At 44.5% G+C, this 26471-nt stretch overlaps 1 protein-coding gene across 1 annotated transcript in view; it reads left to right on the forward strand.

The window, feature by feature from the left end:
- CCDC60 (coiled-coil domain containing 60) overlaps nt 1–26471 on the forward strand; it is a 152668-nt gene that overhangs the window by 37466 nt on the left and 88731 nt on the right. The window lies entirely within an intron of this gene.

The following is a 26471-nucleotide window of genomic DNA, read 5'->3' on the forward strand; positions in this document are numbered from 1 at the left end:
TGAGTTCAAGCCCCACACTGGGCATGGAGCCCACTAGAAGAAGAAGAGGAAGAGGAAGGAGAAGAAGATTAAAAACTACAAAAGGCTTACTTTGTCTTCCTCTCCACCAGACCACCACCATTTTCAAACTAAGTGTATTTTCTGTATTAGTCCCCTCTTGAACTAAAAACCCATAGTCCCCAAGCTTTCTAATTTCCTTTCTTGGTTTGTCCTTGGTTCAAAATCCCCATTCATTGTCATGGATTTTGGGGACTTTGTGGCAAACTAAGCCATAATGTTCCTGAAGATCTAGTTCTGCCTTTGGCTTGTCAACGCTTCTCCCATAGAAGCAGCTCTGCCTTTATAGGAGGAATCAAGCAAAAGTGGCAGGGTAATTTATTTTGAAGCATAATAGCTCTAGAATTACATCCACTGGCTCCCTCTCTATATCCTTTGACTAACCAGAGCCTCCATGTGATGTCCCAATGTTGAGACTCAATGGTAGCTGATGACTCCATATTGCAGCCTCTTGTGCACTGGATACCACGCTGAGAGCTCCACATGCAGTGTCTCATTGTCTCCCCTGCAGCTCACCATGGCTCTGCAATTCTCTCCTGTCACTACTCCATTCTACAGATAGGTAGCTGTAGCTCAGAGACATGAAGTCACTCACCCAAGGTCACCCAGCCAATGAGCAGCTGGGCCTGGACTCCTAGGCAGACCTGTAAGCCTCCAAAGTCAGTGCTCTTAGCTTATGACAAGGATTTCTGGCCTCAGACCTTCAAACCCGCCATGGGAAGCTAAAGCTGGTGACAAGGTGGAGATGTCCACGCTATGACCAGAGACCCTTTAAGGAAAGGTCTTGTTTTCTAAAGTCAGAAGAATGTGCAGTAAGAGAACACACAGCAGGCTGGCTCTCTGTAGGCATTTGTCACCTTACTGTGATCATCCCAATTTATCACGGTGACTGTAGGGTGGGAGAAGGAGAGAGAGAAGAGAGGTTCTACTTGACCCTCACCTGGGCAAATTCATATTTCTCTACCCCCCCCCCCCCCCCACTCCAGCAATTGAAGAGCCAATTTTCAGGTGCTTTAACCATCATTATTTTCCTTTTGCCAATAGTCATTAACACTTCTTTAAAAATTTGTGAATGGGCTCAATTGCAGTCTGTCACATTTGGCTATGAAGCAGGGATGTCTCTTCCAGCCTTTTTCAACACTTGCCCATTCAGCAGACATTACCTGGTGCCATAGTGTGTGCCAGGCACACTTTGGGTACAAGGGAAGTAGGGCGGGCATCACTTCTGCCCTCTGTGGACATCCTAACAAGCATGCCACTGTGATGGGTGTGGCAGAGGAGGGGACAGAGTGTACAGAGTGCTGTGGTGGCACTTAATGGTTCAGGGGCAGAGGGAAAAGTGTTCCTGGTAGGGGTCCAATGTCTGCTGCTGCTGTTTCTCCTTCTTTTTTCCGATTCTGCTTCTTAATAAAAGAAAGAAGCACAGCTCAGGCTGTATCCCTCACCATGGCTTTCCTACTAATAAAAGCAGCCAGGCAATGGGCTTCCGCACCCAGCGAGTCCCAGTTCATTTTACGCCCCTCTGTTGGCTGCAGTGTAAGACAGCTCGGGAAGAAATTAATACTCAGAGTTGGTGTCAGCCCCGCTGACAGCAGATCAAGGCTGAAAGACAAATTGCTCATTACAGTTCAGGGAGCTGGAGCCGGGAGGAGACAGCCAGGCCATCCCCTGCCAGCTCTGGGAGGTGACTGACTCCCATCGGTGACTGACTTCAGCGGGGGACCCGCCCTGGCTTCTACCTGCCTGTGGGGTTTGCAGGGGCTGCTGGGGGTGCTGGTTGTGGGTGAGCAATTTCTTTGGCCACCTCAGTGCCCCTCATCAGCCATGTTTGTATCATGTTACCAGTGGGACCAAACCTAAAGCTCTGAGAAAGGTGCTTGTGTGGGTCACTTGCCCATCCTGGAGTCATGGTGGTGGCCCTCAGTGGCAGCAGAGCTAATAGGAAGGCAGAGGGCCTTGGACCAATGAGGAATCAAACACGGCCAGTAGCCCCACTGTCTTCCTTTGCCTTGTATTCTCTACCACTGTCCTCTGATCTTTTTACGTAGCTATCTCGCTATCTACTTGACAGTTAAGGATATCATGTTTTGTGAGAGGAGCCCCACACAAGGGCCTAGACCCACAGGGCAAATGTAGGTTGATATCCAGCTGAGCTGCATTCACTAATCACTAATCACTCTGGTGCAGGGCTGCATATCTTTGGAGAGAGGGTGGCTTTTCCTAATTTGCATAAAGGTGCTGCTTGGATGAGTCAAAGTCCCGGCAACATTGTATTTGAGAGCCCTTGGCTTATTCATTGTCTGTCTCTGCCAAGTAAAATATAAGCTCCGTCAGGGCAGTGACTGTGCTGCCTCTCCAGGTCCCCTTGTCACCCTCCTCCTCCCTGCTCCATGCCTGGAGAGGATGACCTCCATGGCCTCTTCAGTGAGCTCCCTTCCTTTTAGGCTTCTGGTTGGATTCAGCTAATAGGAGGCACCACTAGAAAGATCAAAAGGTAGGAGGAGAGAGAGGTCAGAGTATTGCTCCTTTGTCCTTTCTGCCTTTTTGGTGTGGTGGGTCAAGACTCTACTGAGGGCCACAGCTTCTAGCCCGGGTCTCCATACAGCTACCCTGTTTGGCTCTGCTCCCCGGCTTTGCCCCTTCCCAGGCATAAGAGTGGGGATGGCTCCTTGCTGTTGCTAGCCCCGGAGAAGTACAACATCATCCCCTATAGGCTCCTCTATACCCTGCCCACACCTTTGTAAATAGTGTCTTGCTTCAACTGTCCTTGAATTTTTGGTTTGTGTGCACCATTTCTTTCCTAGTGGGAGCCCAGCTAGGATGCAGGAAGTTTGCCTGGTTCGTGACTCTATCCTCGGGGCCCAGAACCCAGAAGAGTGCCCGGCAAGGAACCACCACCAGAATTTGTTGAATGAATGAATTCTGATCCCCCAAAGTGAGGACAGGCCCTTGGCTTGTTGGTGCTTTGCCAAAAGCTGACCAATATCCTCTTTATTCAGCTGCAGCTCGGCTGCTGGAAATTGGTCACCAGAACTGTTCCTCCCACCACCTCCCATCTGTGTTCAGCAGACCCCCAAATCTCACCATTCTCAACCATGGACTTCAGATGACAGCTGGACCCTGTCTGGAAATTTTTGCTTTTCTGTCTCATTGAGGGAGACAAAAAAAAAAAAATCAGTATTACACTTAGAGAATTATCTTTTTTGATTTCCAGAAAAATATTTCTTCTGACATTCTTTTCTTTGCATCCATTTGCCAGACCTCTTCTCTTAAATTAGTGCTGGTGGGTGCTTCTTCACCAGGATAATTCTACTCTGAAAAAGGGTGGGGGTAACACCAGACACAACAGAGCCATTCAGTCTTGGGAGACACTGCCATCACAACAAAGGCATGAGTCTTTGGAGCAGCCATGCGAGGGCTCTTGGGCATAATGACCAGGTGGCGGCATTCTTGTCTTAGGGACTGCACAGTATTCTCCCTCCAGAAACAGCACTGTCAGAAAAAACAATGATTTAATGGCAGCATGACAGGAACCTTGAGACTAATGGTACCCAACCCAGAAATCAGAGCCAGGCAAATGTAGGAGACAACTGGAAGGCAATTATCACACAGTCCATGCCTACAACTCTGTCATTACCATCTGAGCATTGCAAGAAGCCCTTCCCCTCTGGGAGGTCAAATCCAGATGGTGCTAAGTAGTTGAAAGAAAAGAGCTGGTAACTGGGGGAAAACAGGGCAGATCTTTCAATGGAGAATTTTCCAGAATTATATACAGAGCACCTTATGAATCTGCTCTGTTTCTCTCTCTCTCTTCTCTCTCCTTTTCTCTGTCTCTCATACACACACACACACACACACACTTCAGTCCCCGTGATACAGCTCTTCTATTTTCCAAACCTAGTTCCCACAAAGCTGTGTTTATGCAGGCTAGGAAAAGTGACATTGCCTACTCAACAAGTAGCTTTTGATTAAAAACGCTGAACTCTGCCCAAGTAATTGTACTACATACAAGAAAAACATTTGAGGACCCAAAGAGAAGTTACCCTTTGTTCCTGAAAGAAGTTTCCCCCAGCCTGAAATAGTGGTTTATTTTATTTTATTTTATTTTAAGATTTTATTTATTTATTCCTGAGAGAGAGAGAGGCAGAGACAGGCAGAGGGAGAAGCAGGCTCCACACAGGGAGCCCAATGTGGGACTCGACCCCAGGACTCCAGGATCACGCCCTGAGCCGAAGGCGGCACTAAACCGCTGAGCTACCCAGGCTGCCCTGAAATAGTGGTTTAAAAAAAAAATCTCTGGCTTGTATTGTTTGAACAAAACTTGCATCTGTACATTCTGGAATTTACTCACTTTTTTTATAATGAGCACGCAGGATGTTTTCTATACATTATTTTTAATGGCAAAAGTCATAAATGAAATCCATTTTGGCTGCCAGGAAGGCAACTGCTGTACACACAAAAGTAGAGTCCTCTATAAGTATAAACATATGCATGTGAATCTTTACCCATATTTTACTTTTGAGGATAATTTTGTTTTTCATGAGTGGGGCTCTAACATATGTATTATTTCACAACTTTTAAAGAACTTAAGAATACTCTTGGGGATCTCTGCATGGTGGAATCGGTGCATAAAAACTTAACTTTTTGTTTGTAATTGATGGCTAGAATTTGGTAGTTTAATAAACAACTGAATAAACCATAGCTTATTTCACTAGGTCCCTACTGATGCATGTTCGGGTGATTCCTAGCATCTGGTTATGCTATGTAGTGCTACAATGAAATACTCGTATGTTGCCTCTTTGGACATATGAGCCCGTCTTTCTATATGGGAGAGACTATTATATCTATTATAATTATTATATTATATTATATTATATCAATATATATCAGTATAATATATCAATTATAATATCAATCAATATCAATATATATCAATATAATATATTATATCAATTAGGACACTTTTGGCTGCACGACTAAGCAACAACCTCTGCCTCCCTCCAGAGGTCACGTAACAGCTAGAGATGTTCTTGGTGACACTGCAGAAATATCTCCAGCTTTCCTTGGGCCTCTTAGCCTAGACTGAGCTGTCAGCAAACACCTAGACCTGTCCCTGACAAGGGCAATGCAACTACCCTGATTGGCATGATTCCTCCTCTGGATCTTGGAGGAAGATGGGGGAGAAAATGGATTTTTTTCATCAATCTGCCATCCAGAAAATATGTATCAATTTGCAGGCTACCAATAGCACTCAAGTACCAGTTTCTTCACATATTCACCTGTTCTTAATAAGATGTTCAAATTTTTGCTAAGATGGGCAAAGAAGGCATCTTGTTTTCTTGATTTTACTTGATTTCTAATGAGATGGATGATCATCTACATAGTTATTGTTCATTTGTATTTTCTCTTCTGAGAATTGCCTATTTGTATCATTCGCCTTATTTTCTATTGGGTAGTTGGCTGTGCTTTTTATTGATTTGTTTGAGTTCGATACATACATCCCAGACACACATAATCAAGAGATTTTAAAAGGTTGTAAAGAGTAAAGAACACTTAAATCATCCATCTTTGTCCTTCCTTGGATTCTCAAGGGTTTCTATAACGGTTCAGGAAACAAAGGAAGAAATTGCGTTTCGTGGAAAAGGTTACGGTGACATGCTTTCCAAACTGGGTGCTTCAGAACAAAAGTGCCTTGCCAGATGTTACAACACACTTTGGAAGTACCACATAAAATATCTGTCTTTTGGAGTCCTACAAGACACAAACAGCCAACGGGACCAGCGCTTTTTTTCATCATGACCACTCCCTAGCTGTGTGACCTCAGCCCCATCATTCCATTTCTCTGAGCCTTATTGGCTTCAATGTACCATAGACCTCACATGGCTTTTAAGGAGTTTAGTAAATGCACCCATCCTCTCTTGCTCTCCTGGTCCTTGGCTCTTTCTCTACTCTGCACATCCTCAACTCTCTGCCTGTGATCTGAGGCAGTCCAGAAGGGGCAGGAAGGTAATGCCCTCGGGAGCAGCCCTCCACCAATGGCAGACAAATGTTGGTGGATAAGAACCTGGACTGCACTGCCTTTAGGTGCAACAATCTGATGCACAGTCTGTATCAAGAGTGGACACACCAGAGCTCACCAGCTAAATCCAGCCACCATTTGCTACTATAAAGTTTTATTGGAAAAATAGCCATGCCCACTTGTTTATACATTGCACATACTATCTGTGGCTGCTTTCACACCACAAGGATAGTGCTACATACACAACAGGGCTGTATGCTCTGCAAAGCCTAAAATATTTACTCTCTGGCCCCTTCAACACAGGTTTGTTGACCATTGCTCTATACCATCCCTTGGGGTCCCAGTGGAATGAGCTCAGGTTGCCCACAGTAGGAACCTGCTGGCTCATTAGCACACTTTCCTTTCCTTATTTCACTCCCTTACTAGTGTTTTCTGGGATCACCTCCCAAATACATTCCTTGTGTTCATAAAGCCATAATGTCCTAGGCAGATTTGGAGAAGAATGGGCAGAATGGAAAAAGGAAGAGTGTTGCAGACAATGATGGGTCTGAGGTCCAGGGCCACAACATCTTGAGGGTTAGTATTTACCACCTTCACTTACACAAATACTACACACACACACACCCCACATGCATGCACGCATGTACAGCAAGCCTGCCATCTGTTTGTGGTCGTTGGCTCATGCTACTGTTCGTGGTTGGGGAGTTACAAGGTGATGGAAAATGCAAACAGGAAGATGAAGATGCATTTCTCTCCCTGAACCATGACTCCTTCTAGTGAGTGGCCATGTGAAGGACTTTCTCCACTGGAAACATCTGTTTTATCTGTAACTATGCATATGTGCATATATAAAATAAAAAGGTCGCCAAACATCTCTCCTGGAGGATGAGGAGAGGGCCTCCTAATGTCTCACCATTACATGCAGTGCTACAAAAATGTCACTGTCAAAATTCAGGGGACAAGCCTATACTCTTCAACTCACCCAGCCTCTTCCCACCTCCACACGTTTGTTCCAGCTGCTCCTGCTTCTAGAATACTCCCTTAATAAGTCCACTTGTGTCATTATTTGAGTCTTAGTTTAAACACCCATTTTCCTCAAAGAAGCCTTCCCTAGTCATCCCTCCAAATGTCACTAAGCAGTCCAGTTCCCCCTGTAACACTGTGTATGCTGTGCTTACCAGACCCTTGCACAGTGGACACACTATAATAACAAAATAGATGTTTGTTGAATGTCTTCTTCTCCCACCAGACTCTAAGCTTCATGAGAATATAAGTTTCTTTCAAGTAATTATCCAGAAATGGAATCGCAGGATCATTTGCTAATTCCAGTTTTAATTTTTTCAAGGAATGGTCATTCTGTTGTCCACAGTGGCTGTACCATTTTACATTCTATCTTCTTTAAATGCCATCTACATTGGATTGCCTTCAAGATTTATAGAAGATATTATGAGAACTTGGACACTAACCATTATATTATTGGGGTACCAGATAATGGCTCAATGTGTTAGGCATGGAAATAAATGCTAGAGCTTGGACTCTAATCTCATTGATTTGCACTGGAAGACCAGCTCTCACACTTCATTGCTGTGTGACTTGACTTTGGGAAGTTACTCAACCATTCTGAGCCTCAGTTTCCATCTCTGTACAGTGACAGTAATAATAATCCCTACTTGAAAGGGCTGTTGTGAACATAATATCGAATAGTGTATGTCAAGTGTGTGGTGCAGGATCTGGCACCTAGCGAGTATCAGTGAATGAGAGTGTGTTACTGTTGCTATGTTATTATGGTTAATACTCCCTGGAGAAAGCTAAGACAGTTTTTGATGTGTAGGCTGAAGAGACCTTTCTGCATTAGGATAAATGAAGGTCTGGTGTCTTCCTTCTGAACCCTGGAAAATTGCTTGGCCTCAAGATGCTACTTCTAGAAACCTCTGCAGCAGAGTCCTGCAGTGTGCCTGTGGATTGCTTGGCACCACTAAGTGTTCAAGACATCTACTTGCACACTCACCTGTTCTACTCCACTGCGGAGCACACTACTACAAAGTACAGAAGCCAGAAATCAGGGCAAGCCCTTGGAAGTACTCAGAGATTTGTTATTTCAAGATCAGCTCATCAATGCCCTCTTGGTCATAAAAACACAAACCCCTTCAGAGAAGTTTGATTAAAAAGGGAGAACTTGGGACACCTGGCTCAGCGGTTGAGCGGTTGCTGCCTTCCACTCAGGGTGTGAACCCGGGGTCTGGGGATCGAGTCCCACATCAGGCTCCCTGCGAGGAGCGTGCCTCTCCCTCTGCCTGTCTCTCTCTCTCTCTCTCTTTCTCTCTGTCTCTCATGAATAAATAAATAAAATATTTTTAAAAATGTGTGGGGGAGGAGAAGAAAATTTATCCTAAGGACAATGGATGTCCTGTGTAATTCAGTGGCAGAAGCTACAGTGGAGCCTCCCAAGAGGGGTCCCAGAACCTAGGACATCGTCATTCACCTCTTGTCCCTTCATCTCTCCCCACATCCACTCCCTGCAGAACAGCATATGTGGAAGAAGGTGGCTGCTCCTCTGAGAACTGCTTTCTGCTGGACTGTACCCAGCTTTGAACGTTACACCACAGTGGTGCCCTCTTCACCTCATCTGTGAACAGAGGTGGATACCTGACCCAAGCCGGGCCAATTAGATTCTTCCTTGGGAATCTGGAATTGAGACTGATTAGTCTTGTCTGGTTTTCTCCTGTGCAACAGAGTGATGATGATAGTAATATTTACCTTGTCAGATAGTGGTGAAATTAGTAAAAAGAATCCATGCCAAGTTCTTAGTGAGAACACTAAGGCACACAGGGCACACAGCAAGCACTCAGAAAAGTTTTGGCTGTTTTTTTTTTAAGACTTTATGTACTTATTTGAGAGAGAGCACAAGCAGAGGGAGCAGCAGAAGGAGAGAGAGAAGCAGACTCTCTGCTAAGCAGGGAGCCCAGTGTGGGGCTTGATCCCAGGACCTTGGAATCATGACCTGAGCCAAAGGCAGACATTTAACTGACTGAGCCACATAGGCACCCAAAGGTTTTCTGATATTATCATTGTTCTTCCAAATACCAAGCTCCCTAACTAGCACATAGTGGGTGCTCAATAAATATTTATTGGATGAATCAATCAATCAACCAGTCAACAAGAGCGTGCCAGAGGCTGCAGCCATGCTATTTGACAGTGCTCAGTTATAGCAACACACAGACTTCATGTTTGTGCAAAATGCTTCTTTCTTCCAAACACTGGACTTGGTCGCCTAAATAAACCCAAGTTGAACATCCCACAACCCTGGGGCCTCATGTTGTGAGGTACAGGTGCTATCTAAGAGTTCTGAGAGTTGCCAGGTGCTCATGATACATTTTACAGGTCGTTAAACCTCTAGTTAGACAAACTCAATCATGTGTATTCGTTAAAATGAGATTTGGGCCATTTCAGAGACGAGGCTCATAGTGCAGGAAATATGGTCTGAGTTTTCCTTTGACAAGGAGGTGGGGAGAAATGCATCCCACAATAGCATCATCAAGTTCCACAGCATATTTCTCATTTTATAGTTTCTGTGGTCATTCTCCCTCTCCCCGAATGGCTCCTGCTCTGTGTGTTCACTTCTAAACAGTATTTATTTGGTCTGAGTCTCCACCTACACCATAGGCTCAAAAATGCACATCCTGGAGATTTGTACCTGCCTTAAACAGGGAGAATGTTTATATGTTTAAAATGTAGCTGCAACAAACGACTTTTGAAATGTGCCTTGGACAAACACAAACATGATTCATCAACTTGTCTGCAGAGTGCAAGTCACAGGAAAAAGTTTTGTAAGAGGAATCTTCTCCCGGTGGTTTAGAAAACAGCCTTAGAAGTAATACCTGTCTCCACATTGGGGCAGGTTTCAAGAAGGGGAAAAGATCAGTCTGTAGCTTCCTGCGTCTGTGTGACATTTTCAGTGAAGAAATCCAGCAAGGAAATAAGGACTCATTTAATGGAACTCCCCCTCAGCGGTGTGGACAGGATGACAAAAGGTCAGATGACCTTTTCTGGTCCAGCTGGGCTCCAGTGGAGCCATCAGGCATTAACAAGCACCTTCAAAAATAGAAGGCTCACACACACCGTCTTTGGTCTAGCAGGAAGTGTTTAACAGCCTCACGCATCTTGAGCTTAAACATTTTTGAGTCCCAAGATCTGGAAACAATAACAAGCCTTCAGTGAGTCCCCAGAAAATATTTGTCAAATTAATAATATTCTTGCTAGACTGAAAAAAAAAAGACAGCTACCATTTACCAACAGCTGGCTACATGCCACTCTACATACCCTAGTTCTGCTGGTCACAAGCACCCTGCAAGGCAGGAATTATTATGAGCAACTCCCCCCCCCCCAATTTTAGGCATTAGAACACTGAGGCTCTGAGAGGATAAAGCACCTGTCCAAAGAGACCCCACCAGGAAGTAGAAGACAGAGGATTTGAAATCCATGTCTGACATTGAAGTCCGTGCTCTTGGCCTCTTGTGCTCTCCAACCCTCACCTTTAGCTTTCTAAGTGCATTTGATCTAGTTCTTTCTGCCTGCCATAAGGAAGCAGAGTATAAGGTCCCCATGCTTTGGCCACCTCACTACATGGTAGTCCATGCAGGGATCCTATCCCTTGATGCCTGCTGAGCCTCAAGAGCCTTCCTCCTGCTTCCAGGCATTCCCTTAAAAGCACAGTTGCACCTTCTAATTGCTCCCAGAGTGGGCAGGTGTCTGGCTCTACAGAAAACAGTCATTCTCACAGGTGACCAAGGCTTAGTATACAACAGAACATGGGCAACTGGCCTCCCCAAGACTGATTAGGAAAATTGATTATCCCAGTCCTCCGCATCCTTTTCAACCTTGCATATGTTCTGCTACCTTCCAGTTGTTGCATCTCCTATGAAATGACATCAGTCCCCTCCCTCTTTCATTACACATTCCACAGAGTCAGTTGGTCAACCCACAAACACTTATTGATCCCTTACAAAGACAAGATCATCTGATCTCAGGAGCAGGACAGATGCATCACACAAATAGCTCCAGTGCATGAGCTCAGTGTTCCAAGGAGAGAGGCTTGTCAAAACACAACAGGAACAGAGAAGCATGCCTAACTTGGCCTGTAGAGGGAGAATGGAAGAAGGGGGTGCTTGGGAAGGCTTCACAGAGGTGGTGATATTTAAATCGAGTCTCAGAGGATGAGTATAAGTTCTCAGAATGGGAGAGGAAAGAAAGAGCATTCCCTGTAGGAGACATAACGTGTTCCCAGGAGCATACATGTTTCAAAGACATTTAGAGAGATGAAGCAGAAGATAGGGTGCTGGGGGGGGGAGGTATAGCCAGCAGATGTAGGCGTGAAAGCCTCTGCAGAAAACAGCAAAGAACTGGGACTTTGCTTTGAGGCCAACAGGGAGCCATTGAAGGGCTTTCAGTAAAAGACTGATAGTAAGATTTGTTAGAGAGGAGATGGCATATTAGTGTCGTAGGATTACCCTAACTACCACTAACAGGGTGGCCTAAAACAACAGAAACTTATTCGCTCACAGTTCGGGAGGTCAGGAGGCCAAAATCAAGGTATCAGTAGGGTTGGTTCCTTCTGGAGAGACTCAGCTCTCTCCTGGCCCCCCGGGGGTTACTGGCAATCCTTGGTGTTCCTGTGTCTCCCCAGTCCCTGCCTCCTTCTTCACGTGGCCTCTCCTCTGTGTCCTCCTTTTCTTCTAAGGGCATCCATCATCAGATTTAGGGCCTGTCCTCATCCAGTATGACCTTATCTTAACTAATGACATCTGCAGAGACCCTATTTCCAAATAAGGCCCCATTCTGAAGTTCCAGGTGGACCATGGGTTTGGAAGAAGTACACTATGAGATCCACTACAGATTGTGAAGAGGCAAGAATGTCAGTGAGAACCTCACCCCACCCCCAAAAGAAGACATGAAGCCAACTACAGAGAAAGAATGGGGCCTGGAAGGGGAAGAGGGGCCCATCTCCATCCTGAGGACTTTCATGCGGGTCTTTTCCCAAGGTGGGGTGGGTAATGGCCTAGTGAGCTCTGCTGGAAAGGATTTTAGGAATCAAAGCATCTACTTTTTCTCTCCTTACTGATAAACGTGGTCACAGAGGCTATTAAGTGGTGGAACCAGTATTTTACAACCAGATAGCCTCTCTCGAGGATCGCTTTACATTTGTAAGATTGTTTTTAATGCATACTGGCTTTTTCTACTAAGGTTTAGCTTTGACAGGGCCTTCAGGAGCTGAGCTTATTGGCAGAGCTCATAATTGTCTTAATAGCCAACATTTATTAAGCACACACTAAATGCCAGGTGCTATGTGAGGTGCCTTGAATTCATTAGCTGTGATTCTCACATCGTGTCTGAAAAGAAAAGCCGCATTATGAATGTCCTCATTTGACAGGTGAGAACATTTGTGCTCAGTGAAGTTATAACTTGCCCAGGGTCACAGTCATAGGGTGATAAAGCTGAAGTAACACCCAGGGCCACGTGATGCTTAAGGTAATTTCTAAAATAAAAAGTATCATTTTTAAAAAAGATTTTTATTTATTCATTCATGTGAGACACAGAGAGAGAGAGGCAGAGACACCGGCAGAGGGAGAAACAGGCTCCATGCAGGAAGCCCGACGTGGGGCTCGATCCCGGGACCCCAGGGTCACGCCCTGGGTGGAAGGCGGGCACTAAACCACTGAGCCACCCAGGGATCCCAAGGATCATTTTTTTAAGCCCACTCTTGAAAAAGGGTTAGGGAAGTGGGGTATGAAAATCTGACCAAGTAGCCTCTATTTATCTCTGTCCAAATGAAAGAGGTGCCATGTCCCTTGCTTAGAATACACATTCTGGAAGCCTGGATGATGAACCAGGGTCACCCTCCCCACCCCAGTCTGTGGGGGCAGAAGGAGATGCATATAGGACCCAGAAGGGTATCCTCCTGTCAAGTGAGAGACTAGGGCTCCGACTTAATTAATCCCCTTCCTCCTGCCAGCATTTCCCTTGCCCTCCCATCTGTTCCAAAAGAAGACTTTTCCTCTCTGGGGATTAAGGGACCTTTTCAGCTCCAGCTTATTGAGAAAAGGGCTCCTTCAAACGAGTGGCCAACTTTTTTTTCCTTTGAGCCTGACATGTAGAGCCAGCTGTTGAATCAGGAAACTGCCAACAGAGCCTGTCGTGCCCAGATATCTGCTGTCTGCTTGTGTGTGTGTGTGTGTGTGTGTGTGTGTGTGTGTGTGTGTGTGTTTAATACATGTAGGGTTTTTCCTTTAAATTATTATTATTATTATTCAAAAGGAATCTGGAACTTACAGACGCAAAGATCAAGAGGAGCCACATTCCTCCCTAAACGCCCCAACGGGACTCTGAAAACAGGGGGGAAAGACAGGGCAGAGGTTAAAACCATCACCCTGACTGACCTCAGCCCTCCATCATCTATCCAAGCCCACCATAGCTTCCTGTGCTCATCTGCTTTTGCCTGTGATGGCTACCAGTGTGCATCCTGATCAGCCAACTGGTCCCCCTGGTGTGGCCAGAGTAGCAGGTTACCCATGGCATATAATCTGAAGATGGACCAGCATGGTCTCACCCTAAAACATACCCCAACACACTACACCTGGTGCATTCCTGAAATTATACCATTTTAAAGCACACTACTGGGTTAAGCATGGTCTACTCCCTGCACTCCATTTGCAGGGTGAAAATGTTACTAGGCTCAGGGATAACTTATGTCCCTCCCACCTTAGTATAAAGTAGTTTACAGATTGGTTTCCATAGGTCACAGTTGCATGAGGACATTTAGCACCCTGGGGTGGGGAGAAGTAACAGTTAGTGAGGAAGAGTAACTATTAGACATCACTAGAGAATGAAAGAGAAGGAAACTGGAAGTTACTAGACACCTACTGTGTGCCAGTCTTTTACATATATTTCTGTTTGCCTAACAACCTTCAAAATTAGTTGGCACTATCATCCACATTTTGTAGCTAACTCATCAACATCCATCCTAGCCAAATCGTCTAACCTGGAGGTTCTCAGACTGTAGCAGGCAGAGGAATCCCCAGAAGAGCCTGGTAGAGAAGATTCCTAGACCTCACCCCCAGAGGTCCTGATTCACTTGGTCTTGTATGTGGTCCAGGAATTTGCAGGTGTAATAAGCTCCCAAGTGATGCTGATGATACTGGCCCATGGACCCCAGTGTGAGCAGCATGGGTCTTGTCATGGCAATCGTCTTCACCTAGCCAATGATTAGTTCAAATGATGGACCAACGCAAGCCCATTTGGACTAACGAGACATGAAAGGTTTGCCAGGGCTTTGGGGAAGGAAGCCTTGACTCTGATTGCTACCAGTAGCCACTTTACAAACGTGAGGGGAAGGGATCCCTGGGTGGCGCAGTGGTTTGGCGCTTGCCTTTGGCCCAGGGCGCGATCCTGGAGACCCGGGATCGAATCCCACATCGGGCTCCCGGTGCATGGAGCCTGCTTCTCCCTCTGCCTATGTCTCTGCCTCTCTCTCTCTCTCTCTGTGACTATCATAAATAAAAAAAAAAAAAAACGTGAGGGGAAGGTGTCTAAGGATGAAGCTGATTCTGTGGACACCTGACCCTGTGCGCAGCACAGGGGCATAACAGAACCTCTAAGCCTACCCCAAACCTTACTAATCTGGTCTCCCTGTTAGGTGAAGTAAGATATTTCTCAGTTGTTTAAGGAAGGGTGGGTAGAGTTTCCTGTTGCCTTCAGCCCAAAGCATCCTAAGAGACATTACTATGATTCTCAGATGAAGAGAGAGAAAAATTTGATCCAAGGCCAAGGTCACACAGCTGGTAACCCAGTTCTGTGAGGTGCCAAATGTCTTTCCAACTTGTCACACTGCCCAAGTGGCTTTCTGTCCAATACCCAATGTGGCTCCACATTTACTTTGGCCATAGTTTTGGGGCCAGACTCACCTATTCTTTTATCATCAAAAGGTTAAGGATGACATCCATCCCATCTGTTCATCTTCCCTTCATCAAGCGTTCATCCCATGCTTGCTGCATGTCAAGCCCTGGGCTTCTGATCCACTGGAGGACAAGATTCAGTCTTAGCCCTGAAGGAGCTCAAATGAAAAGGAAGAGACAGTCTTACAGTCTCAGCATCTCCTTCTCCCTTCCCAAGACTTTAGCAATGCAGTCAGCCCACTGGTGCCCAGATGCCCAGTCTTGCTGAGTTCCTAAGCTGTTGGCAGATAATAAAGTCCCAATCTTTTATTCAACTCAGACCGATTTATACACCCTTTGGAAAATTGGAATTTTTTTTTAAACATCAGTAAAGCAATTCAAGATCCTCAGTAATGGGGATTATGTAAATATTCAACCATCACATTTCTCTGTTTATAGAGCATCAAAGTGCACAGCACATTATAAAACTTCTAATTAATCCTCGTAATGCTCTGGTGTCATGAGCAAAGGGCAGATAATAACCCTATTTTAGCAATGGGACCAACGGCCACTGTAATTCAGTGACTTGCCCGTGGTCATGTGGCAGACACCTGCGTTTTACACCTTCATTAACAGCATAGCTTATTAATTATAACAATTACATTAACAACTAGCATTTATTGAGAGACCCTATAAACCCAGCTCTGTCCTGAGAACTTGACACACATTAGCACATTAAATCTCCATCACAACCCTATGAAGTAGGCTCTGTGCACGAAAAAACTGAAGTGCAAAGAGCTGTTGTATTTGCCAAAGACTCTGGCTATGGCTAGTCTGTGTGGCTCCAAATCTCACAGCTGCCCTTTGATTTATTGTATCTGCTGGGTGGCATGTTAGGATAGAAGGCCCTGTATATTCTTGTCCTGAGTCTCTGCTGCTTTACTGTGTGGCCTTAGGAAAATTCTCAGCCTTTCTGGGTCTTGGATTGCTCATCTGTTTGTGGGACAGGGAGAGTACCTCTCTGGAACCAAGCTACGGCTTGAACCTCAACTCCACCTCTGTCCCTGGCTTGTCATGTAACTCTGTAAATTTACTCCATCTCTCTGAGAGTCCATTTTGTAATCTGTGAGATGAAGTTAAGAACAGTCCTATCAGGGATGCCTGGGTGGCTCAGCGGTTAAGCATCTGCCTTCAGCCCAGGGCATGATCCTGGAGTCCCAGGATTGAGTCCTGCATCAGGCTCCTGCTTCATCAGGAGCCTGCTTCCCTCTCTGCCTATGTCTCTGCCTCTCTTCTCTCTCTGGGTCTCTCATGAATAAATAAATAAAATATATATTTTTAAAAGAACAGTCCTATCCACCAAATGTGTTGCAAGAGTGAAATGAGTTACTACATGTAAAGTGCCCACCACAGCACATAACACTTAGTAAGCATTCAATAAATGGTGGCCATTTGTAGTATATCTGTCATGCGATGGAGGAGGCTGTGCTGAGTAATCTCTCAACTCTGATGATCTCTGATGACTTTAAAATCAGTGCTCTCCTGAGCAATGGGGTGGTTCAATTGGTTAAACATCTGACTTCAGCTCAGGCCATGATTTCAGGGTCCTGATATGGAGCCCCACGTCGGACTCCATACTCTGCAGGGAGTCTGCTCGTCCCTCTGCCCCTCCCCCTGCTCATACACTCACTCTCTCTTTCTCTATCAAATAAATAAAATGTTTTTAAAAAGCTGTATAAAATCAGTGTTCTCCCATGGGTTTTGGTTTAGACAGGAAATTAGTGTAACTCTCATAAGGTATAGTTTGGGGTCATCTTGACTAGTCACAATATGGCAACCATTTGCAATATGCTAACAAAATCGTGGTCAAGCCCTTGTGATTGCAAATGATAAAAAAACTCAATTCAAAGGGGCCTTAGTAAAAGAGAAATTGTCTCAAGCAAACAAAAAGCCCATAGGTAAGTCTAGCTTCAGGAATAGTTACATCCAGGTGTTCCAACAGAATCTTTATCTTATTTCTTCTTTCTCCTGTGTTGGCTTAATTCTCAAGTAGGCTTTACCAAAATGGTGATCAAGATGACCAACTAAGAACTCCAGGCTCATATTCTCCCAGTTTAGCAACCCCTGTAGAAAGAGATCTCTTTCCTAATAGCTACAGCAAATATCCATTAATATTTGAGACCCATTAATCTGCTGGGACTGAGATTCATAAAAGAAGCAAATCCTCACTGGAGGCAGGGAATTGCTGAGCATGTTTTCCCTGGCTAGGGCTGCATCATGTGCCCCTCCTTGGAGCCACATGGATTGAGGTTTGGAGAGGCAGCTCCCCTGGGAAGGTGATTGCTGGGTCTGTGTCCAGAAGGTTACCACAGCCCCAGCTGTCCAAAGATTTCCCCCTGGCTAGGGCTCTAAGAGCAGAACTTTGGGCTTTAATCAGCTCAAGCTGCAAATTGGTGCCCACCTCCAATACTAGGGGCCTTAGGAGTCACTTCCTTCATCCCTGCCCTGGCTGGGTAACATGCACCCACAGCCTCCCAGGCCCACTCCCAACCCTGCCTACATTCCATGGTATTACTTAATTGTCTGCCTACCCTCTACAAGACTGAGTGGGAGTTTTGGGAAGGATGTGTATATCCCACCACTGAGCTGGAACCCTAACAGGGACTCAGTAATTCTTTTTGGACAAAAGAATATCCAGTGTGTCCTGGGGATGACTCATTGACAAGTCCAAGGGGGCAGGAGAGCCAGGAGTAAAGCGCAGAGTGTGAGGGGAAAGTGAGAAGATCCTAGACAATTGTCAAGAGACCCCAATATTGATGGAGATAGGTAGGTCTACATGAGGTTAGGTAAATGGTGCACACTTGGATTCCAACTCTAGATAGAATTTTTAAAAAAGATTTTATTTATTCATGGGAGACACAGAGAGAGAGAGAGGCAGAGACACAGGCAGAGGGAGAAGTAGGCTCCATGCAGGGAGCCTGAGGTGGGACTCAATCCTGGGTCTCCAGGATCAGGCCCTGGGCTGTAGGCAGCACTAAACCACTGAGCCACTCGGGCCGCCCCTCTAGATAGAATTTTAACCCAGGCCAAATACCATGTCCCAGAAAGATCTAGAAGGTGTGCTGAGCAGGGTTCCTTTGGAACAAGGATCCTCACCACCTCCCTAAAAGGCACGTTCAGGTTGGTTTCAAAGAAATCTGTGTCCTTCACGCACAGACTTATGCTCTGAAAACAAAAACACTCTCCCACTCACTACTTCTGGGGTATTTGGTTCACCTCCCTCTAATTTACATGGCTAACTGGCTTCTCCCCTGGTGAGCACCAGCAAAGAATGGAGATGAACATCTGACACAATCAAGGGCATCCATGCTTTCACCTCTTTGGAGAAAGGCTCTCAGGGCAGGCTTTTGTCCTTTGAAAACAATAAGCAGGTGACCCACCCCAGGCTGCCAGCCATCATCCTCTCCTCCCTCTGCTCACCGTCCACCCAGGAACCATGTTTGCTGACTGTGAGAAGCAGATGTTTTGCTATTTCAAACAAGTCTGAACCCCAATTCCTTTCTCAGTAACTTGATACTCATTGGTGACGACCGTGGTTTCTCATCTAGCGTTGTTATTGATTTGGTCAGAAGTAATTAAGGAGATAATTCTTACTCAATTACATTTCCCCGAATTTCCTGAGGTTGCTAACTCTGCTCCCTGGCTGTATTTTCTTTTCTAAATTAATTTTGTCTTGACTCCGAAATGAGAATGGATATTAGGGGCTTGTTGTGCTTGTTGGTTTTCAAAGGAACAAAGTGGGGCTCTGTATTTTCACTCCTTCTAACTAGGGTTCTCAAACTATTTTAATTTAAAAAAAAAATAAAACATATGCTGGTTAAAAAAGAATACTAAAAAGTAGGAGTCCCTCTTCTGAGTGCACTTTTCATTTCTGAAGACATTTCCCAGGCGGTCACTTCTAACGCTTTCCTATTATTTCTTCCAATGATCTACATTTCCAAATTATTCAAGTTGTACTTTTATTTCCCAGCTTATATGTTTAAGACTTTAATGACTTCCTGCTATGAAAAACGATAATCTGGCTGCTTGGCATCCTTACACATTCCCCACCTCCAAGCCCCATCCTCCCCAAAATAGTATTACCTTTAGTTCTGTCACTGGTTAATTCTGCAACTTTAAAAAACGTGTTAATTAGGGCAGTGAAACTCTTCTGTATAATACTATCACGACAGGTACATGTCATTATACATTCATCCAAACCCACAGAATGTGCATCACCAAGAGTGAACCCTAATGCAAACCATGAACTTGATGTGTCAGTGTAGGTTCATTGATTGTAAGTCCATTCATCTGTGGGGGATGCTGATAATGCAAGAGACTCTGCATGTGTGGGGGCAGGGAATATATGGGAAATCTCTGTACTTCTGCTCAATTTTAAAATAAAATTAAATCAAAATAAAGTCTTTTTCTTAAAAAAAAAAAAAACCCTATGTTATACTTGCATTTCCGCCCCCATTCACCATATAGTGCATCTTTGACTCCTCACTTTGTCTGAGAAGGAGATTAGCTCATCCTTTTCCCTTGTGTCTTTTACTACTATGTTTCCATCATCAAGATTGAAAGCCCACATTCTGTTCCGGGCCCGTGGTTCAGTTTTCCAGGCTTTGTCTACGAGTTGAGTCTAAAAGTTGAAAATCTAGGAATGCTACAGCTTTATTTGCACTGGTTCATCCACCCACTCAGCAAACAACTGCCAAGGAGCCACTCTGGTTTGGCATTGTGCCAGAGACCAAAGAAGCAATGTGACAAGGTCACACTCCCTGCATGCACTGCAAAGCTAGAATTTAGAGAACAGAGGGAAAACACACCATTTACATAAGCATAACAGCTGCTTAAATCAGTGGTTTTTAACTTTACATTAAAAATAGGAAACCTGATAAAGAGGTAAGCTGAATATAGTAACAATTTTAAATAAGAACTGCTGGCTTTCCTTTTACTTTGGGAATATAAGAAGAGTCTTGGTGCTCAGACTATGGCCCACTTGCCTTCCCCACAGTGATCCTGAGGCTAAAGCCGGAACACTAGAAGATTTTACATATGGGGATTATATCCTTCCTCCAGGGAAGGAGAGGCAGTGAGAGGCATCATAGCTACAGTTTTGTTTTGTGTTTATAAAGCTCCTTCATCAGTAGGGAGCCTTTGCAGCATGGGATGCATTGGTCCAGAACACACTGGCTGGAAATATCATTCTGAGAGCAGCTGGGAACAAACATCTGCTCATCAGAGAGGTGCCAGACCAGTCACCATGATGCCCATGGGGCTGGTGCAGGACACCAAGAGGGCCTCTGGGGCCATGGAGGGAGTATTCTGAATGCCCTTGGCATGAACGTGCCATGCAGATGGTGCAACGGGCGATGTGTGTGTGCACACGAGTGCGTGCATTTGCTTATTAAAGTATAAAATCTCTCTGGAAGGATATACAAGAACTTGGTAGCACTAGTCATCTCTGGGGAGGAAAATGAATAGCTTGAAACACATAGATGGAAGTAATACTTTTTAACTACATACCCTTTTATTTGTTTTTAAACCATTTGAAAATGCTGCCTATTCAAAAGAAAAACTAAGATAAAAAGTGAAGTAAAACTCGAGGCTTCCTCTTCACTCTTTAGCTAGGGCCCTCCCTTATCTCAGAGCTTATTTGCTGAAGTAGCTTCTTGTGGCTTCTTAGCAGCATTGCCAGCTTTGGGTATGTTTTCTCCGGCTTGAGGACATCAGGAGAACCTTCATCGTCTCTTCCCCCCCCATCATACCTACATCCCAACTCCTCAAGGTCCCCCGCTGTCTGAAGCAGTTCTCTTTCTATTTTCTGTGTTCAGCTTAGTCAGAGCCTCAGTCAATAATGTCCCCTCACCAGCCTCAAGCTGGGATCAGTGCCTGCACTTCACCACATTATAGCTGAACTACCTGTTTGCTACCTGCCCCCCCCCCCCCACTGGACTGTGAGCTCCTTAAGGGCAGGAAGGCTGTCTTGTTCAGCATCATACCCATGGCCACTTTCTAACTCACAGTAGGTACGTAAGAAATATTTGAGTTACTCTTGCCCCTCCTTCAGTGTCCTACCGTGGTCCATGTAACTTGCCATTGGAGAGCCTCCTGTGGACAGCATTGCAGAAATCATAGGTAAGCAGTCATGGAGGTACATCAAGGCTCATCCCCAGGGGAACTGAAGCCCCCACCAGCAATTCTGCAACTTGGCTCTTCTCCCTTTCACCACTGGCTTAACCTCATCTCTGCTTCTGCTTCTCATGTGGAAAATGAGGTTAAATGAGCTTAACCAAGGGGAGGCTGGGTTTCTCTGGACCTTCAAGGGATTCACTGGGATTTTGCAGAGATGTTGACTTCATCTTCTTCCAGGGAAAGAGAAAAGAAACTGAAGACGTATGGGGGCTTAACCCCCCACACACACACTCCCAACTCAACCCTAACCCGCCCCTCACACACATAGGTAAAGCCAGGGAATGGCACCTCTGTGTTACACTCAGATGCTACTTTTCCTTCCAGGAGCTGTGGCAGACATAGCTAATCAATCACAGAAGTCTTCTGATGGGATGAGACCGCAGGGAGCTCCAGACCGCCACTGCTGCTAATGTAGATTGAAGCTGGCACTCAAGGGGGAGCCCATTTGCCATCTCTAGCCTAACACTTTTTCAGACACATGGGAGGTCCTGAAAATTTAGGCATAATTACTTAGGCATAAATTTAGGCATGATTATCAAACAGAAGTGCTGCTGGCAAGATGGTTGTTACATCCTAGGGCCTGTATCCAGAAGCTCCTCCAGGACTTTGAATGACAGCCCATCATGTGGATTCCCATTGGCTACTGCTGCTGTCCAACAGCTGGACTGCTGGCCCCTCCTATCTAGTCTTTCAAAAGAGCTTATGAGATTAACGTATTTGATTCATTTAATTCTTTTTTTTTTTTAAATTTCTTTACTGGATGAATATAGCGCATTGGCTGCTGGCATGCCAGCTCAATCCCAGGGCTGATGGGGGCTCATTGATGCTGGCAACCAATTCCCATTTCAATCAAGAGCGAGTGGAGGGTGGCAGAGAAAGAGATTGAAGGAAACCTGGACTTGACTGAAAGCTGTGGCATCTAGCGCCACCTACTGGTGTACCGCGGCACCGCTACCGCTGCTGGCTGGCTCGTGGGTGCTGAGAGCCTTAATCCGTCCTTCATGAGTGTGTCTGGGAGTATTTTCGCAATCTCAAATTATGCTTTTTATCTTTAACTTATGATTCAATTTTGTGAAAATCCCAGATGCTTATTATGTAGTGATAATGGCAGTACGATTCTTTGACACGTTTGGTTCACAAAGCCTACGTACCAAGCTGCCTCTTAGTACCCTCACAAGCCCTTAGATGAAGACTGGGCAGATGCCAGGTGGGAGCGCTCGCTGATGGACAGAGGCGGGTGACAGACCTGCGGGTCACACAGCTAGAGCTAGAGTGGCAAGGAGCTGGGACTCTGAATCCACATCCCATCCCCCCTCTGTATCCGTCACTCCACCTCTGCTCTCCCCTGCACACTCTGGAGCCTGGCTCACACACACCTTGTCCAGCCCCTCAAAGCTTATATTGATAGAATCAGTTCGAATTGCTTTATAAACATGAAAACACTATTATTTTATTAGATAATTAATACAGGTAAATTATTTTTAAAGAAGGGGGAAAAGATGACCCAAATAAAAAAATTACCCTTTACCCATAATTCAAACACCCTGAGATGATATCCCTATTAACACTTTGTTATATTTACTTCCAGTTGATTATGTCCTTGCATATATACCTTGCTGTATATCATTGCTTTAAAACATAATTTCTATTAGCATATATGCATTTTTAGAAATATCCATAGATTTCGATGAATATGAATCTTAAAACTCTCTATGATCTAAGTTCTTTATATTTTTATAACACACATTTTCACTTGAAATTATATTCCTTTCCATAGTAACAAATATACATCAATAGCAACATTAAACAGTAGCACCAAACTCAAATGCATCATTTGCCATCATCTGGATAGACCATGATTTATCCCCTCGATGCTTTTTGCTGGACATTTAGATGTTTTTCACTCTTATACATACAGCCATGATAGGCATCCTCGTGGATAAATCTTTTAATCCTTGCTGCAAAATTTCCTTGGATAAAAGTAGAATTGCTCGGAGTATGAGCATATGTGTTTTTAAGGTTACATATACACATGGCTAAACTGCCCTACAGAAAGCCGTAGAGATAGTGAATCCTGGATATCTTATACACTTTTAATTTTGCTAATATCAAATGGTGTTAATAAATGTCCTGAAAACCAGAACTCCCTCATTCGATGCCAATCATTACCGCTGGCTTATTATAATTGCTTAAACAATGGTCACAGTGAAAATGGTTTCCTGAGAAACCCTTGAAATGCCGACATAATTGCAGGGTTTGGGGCGAGGATCCTGTCCTGCTAAAGTTTTGTGTCAAGTCAAAGGGATATTTGGCTTTACTGCTATAAATTGGTCAGCACCAACCCTAGTCAATACAAATTCTCTTTTATAGACAACTATCCATAGACAAGATTGAATGAGGAGGGAAGGGGGGAATGTGTGAAATTTGGATAGTATCATATTTGCTTCCTGAAGGGGTGAAACTTGAGACATATAGGAAAGTGATGTGTACACAACTGACTTCAAGTAGGCTTTCAATTGTGTGTTTTCAAATTATCTGGCAGGGAAATTTGAGTGTGTTTGGTTTTTTTTTTCTTTGTTCATAAATATTTTTAGTTCATAATATCTTTTAAAGAAGTTACTTTGGTCCTGTAGCAAAGAGTTAATGAGGTGCTCAAAAAAAAAAAAAAAAAAAAGAGGGATTAGGAAGAGAGGTAACCTTGACTTCAAATGTTTCACATGGCCAATTTCATTGCTTTCACCTCAGTATGGACCAAGATGGATGTCATCTGATGTTGATCACCCAAGAGAGGAAGGGAAAGGAAGGGAAGAGAAAAGAGGATGAGTTAAAATAATTCTTGATCTATTGACTGCCTTGGCACACCCAAGGGAGGACATATTTCAGATAGAAATCTTATGGTTGCAGGTAACAGAAAATCCAATTCAAGGTGGTTTAAATAATAAAGGAGATGTTCATGAAAAGTCTAGTGGCACTTGATTCAGTTTAACGAGGCACCATGGAACAACTTTTTCTTTGACTCTTCCCCCCTACCTTCCCCCGCATCTTCTTCAACTGGAGGCTTGTGCCCCCATGGGCACAACGTGGCTGCCAGCAACTAACTCCCAGACATATCTGCTTCTCCAATTATAGTCAGTGAGGAAAGAGAACTTCTCTGCCTGTAGTTCCTCAGAAGATCTAGGAATCATGCTTTCTAGAAGCCCCTGGCAAATGTCTGCTTGCATATCATTTGCCCAAACTATATCACATGACCCATTTCTGAACCAGTCACTGTGATGGAGGATGGGCTGTGCGGTTTGGCTTCAGCCATTCAGGACCACTGACTATTTCGCAGGGTGCAAGTGCCCCACGGGGGAGGGGCAAATGGTCTAATGAGGGAACTTGTATCAAGAGGGTGGGTGAAGCAATGCTCAGGTGTGAAGAAAGCAAATGTCCATTATGTAGAAGTTTTAGGAAGTACTCAGGAGATCTTTACATACCTCTTTGGAGATCTGTCTCCTCTCCCACTTCACCCATCCTTCAAGATGAAAACTAACAGGTTTGCCATGAATTTTCAGCCAAGGGTTAAAATACCCAGGTATATTAAGATGTATTAACTATAATTCATTGCTAACAATAACTACAGAGATAAAGTTTATACATGACTTCACTGTTTCATATCTAGTTGAGTTTATTCAAGGCTATCCCAGATGCTTTTTTGTACCCTATATATTTTACTTAGTGGATGAGAGGAACTTTAGTGCCAAGTACTCTGGGGGATTGCCAGAGACTCTCCACTCCTTTTTTTCCACTCTTTTTTTTTTTTAAGATTTTATTTATTTATTTAGAGAGAGCATGCACAAGTGATGGGCAGAAGAGGCAGAGGGAGAGGGAGAGATAGAATCTCAAGCAGATTCCGTGCTGAGCACAGAGCCTGACATGGGGCTCAATTTCATAACCGAGATCATGACCTGAGCCAAAATCAAGAGCTAGATGCTTAACTGACTAAGCCCCCTAGGTGCCCTGAGACTCTCCATTCTTCATGGGAGCTGCCTTGCACAGGACATGTACTGGGTGACCCAGGAGAAAAAAGGTTGGGAATCAGGCAGACCAGTGACAGTCCCTTTCCCTGGCTCCAGACCCCACTGTCCACTCCCACCATACAGCCACAAACAGCATTCACCTTTGATGCAGCCACACTCCTTACCTTCCACGTTCCACATAAAAGGCCCAGAGCAGAGGGCATCACCGCACAATTTCATTTTCAGAGCAAGTGGGTGATGAGAGCTGCTGGAGAAACAGCACGCCTCCCCTCTGACACATCCATATTGTGACTTCTGTCAGTAAGCACACCACCCATCCTCACTCTGCCTTTGGGAAAACACTCTCAACACAGTACTACCAATCGGCCTTTGCCAAACTTCACTTGGTCACTTATTGTTTTTTGTAATCTTTTCTCCTTGTTTATCACAGACCTGAGTCATATTTATTGCAGAGCAACAGGAATTCCACATACGCTAAAGACAAGTCAAGTAAAACTTGCCGTATCCCACCCCCAGAGAGAATCTCTGCACTTGAGGGGGTATGGCTTTGTGTATCTTTCGTATCTTTGTGTACATAAGCATGGATCATTTCCGAAAAAACAAAAGCAGAATTGTGCGTTTCATATTGTAACATGTCTTCTCACTCAAAGAACTCAGGTATCTCTGTGTGTCAATAAATACACTTCCATCATCACATTGTCACCACATTTAATTGCTGCATACTATTCCATTGTTTAGATGCACCATAATTATTTAACCTGTCTTCCACTGTGAAGATGTATAGGTGGTTTCCAAGAGTTTGCTCTCTCAAGCAGCATCCCAGTGAACAATTTTGTTGATGGATCTCTGTGCCCATGCAGGGATATTCCCATAGGATGCCTGAAGCAGAAGAATCATTAGATCTGGAGGCAAGTGCACTTTTGCAGCATTTAGTATGCATTGACGAATTGCCCTTCAGAAAAGTCACTGCAATGTATTCTCCTACCAGCTTCATCTGAAAGCACCCATTTTCCCATAATTTCTTGAGATTTCCTCTGATTAAAAAAAAATGGTACTGCAGGAATTCATTTCAAGACAGGGTAATCCAGATAATGGTCTTATTATTGTTTCACTAAACTGGGGCCGAGAAAAGTGACTTTTACATTAGAATACAGTTAATTTAACTCTCTTCTTTACATTGACCTGGTATCAACCTCTGAGGAATTAATTTAA

Source organism: Vulpes vulpes, chromosome 10 (genome assembly GCF_048418805.1).
Source record: "Vulpes vulpes isolate BD-2025 chromosome 10, VulVul3, whole genome shotgun sequence".
In the NCBI taxonomy this organism is placed as follows: domain Eukaryota; kingdom Metazoa; phylum Chordata; class Mammalia; order Carnivora; family Canidae; genus Vulpes; species Vulpes vulpes.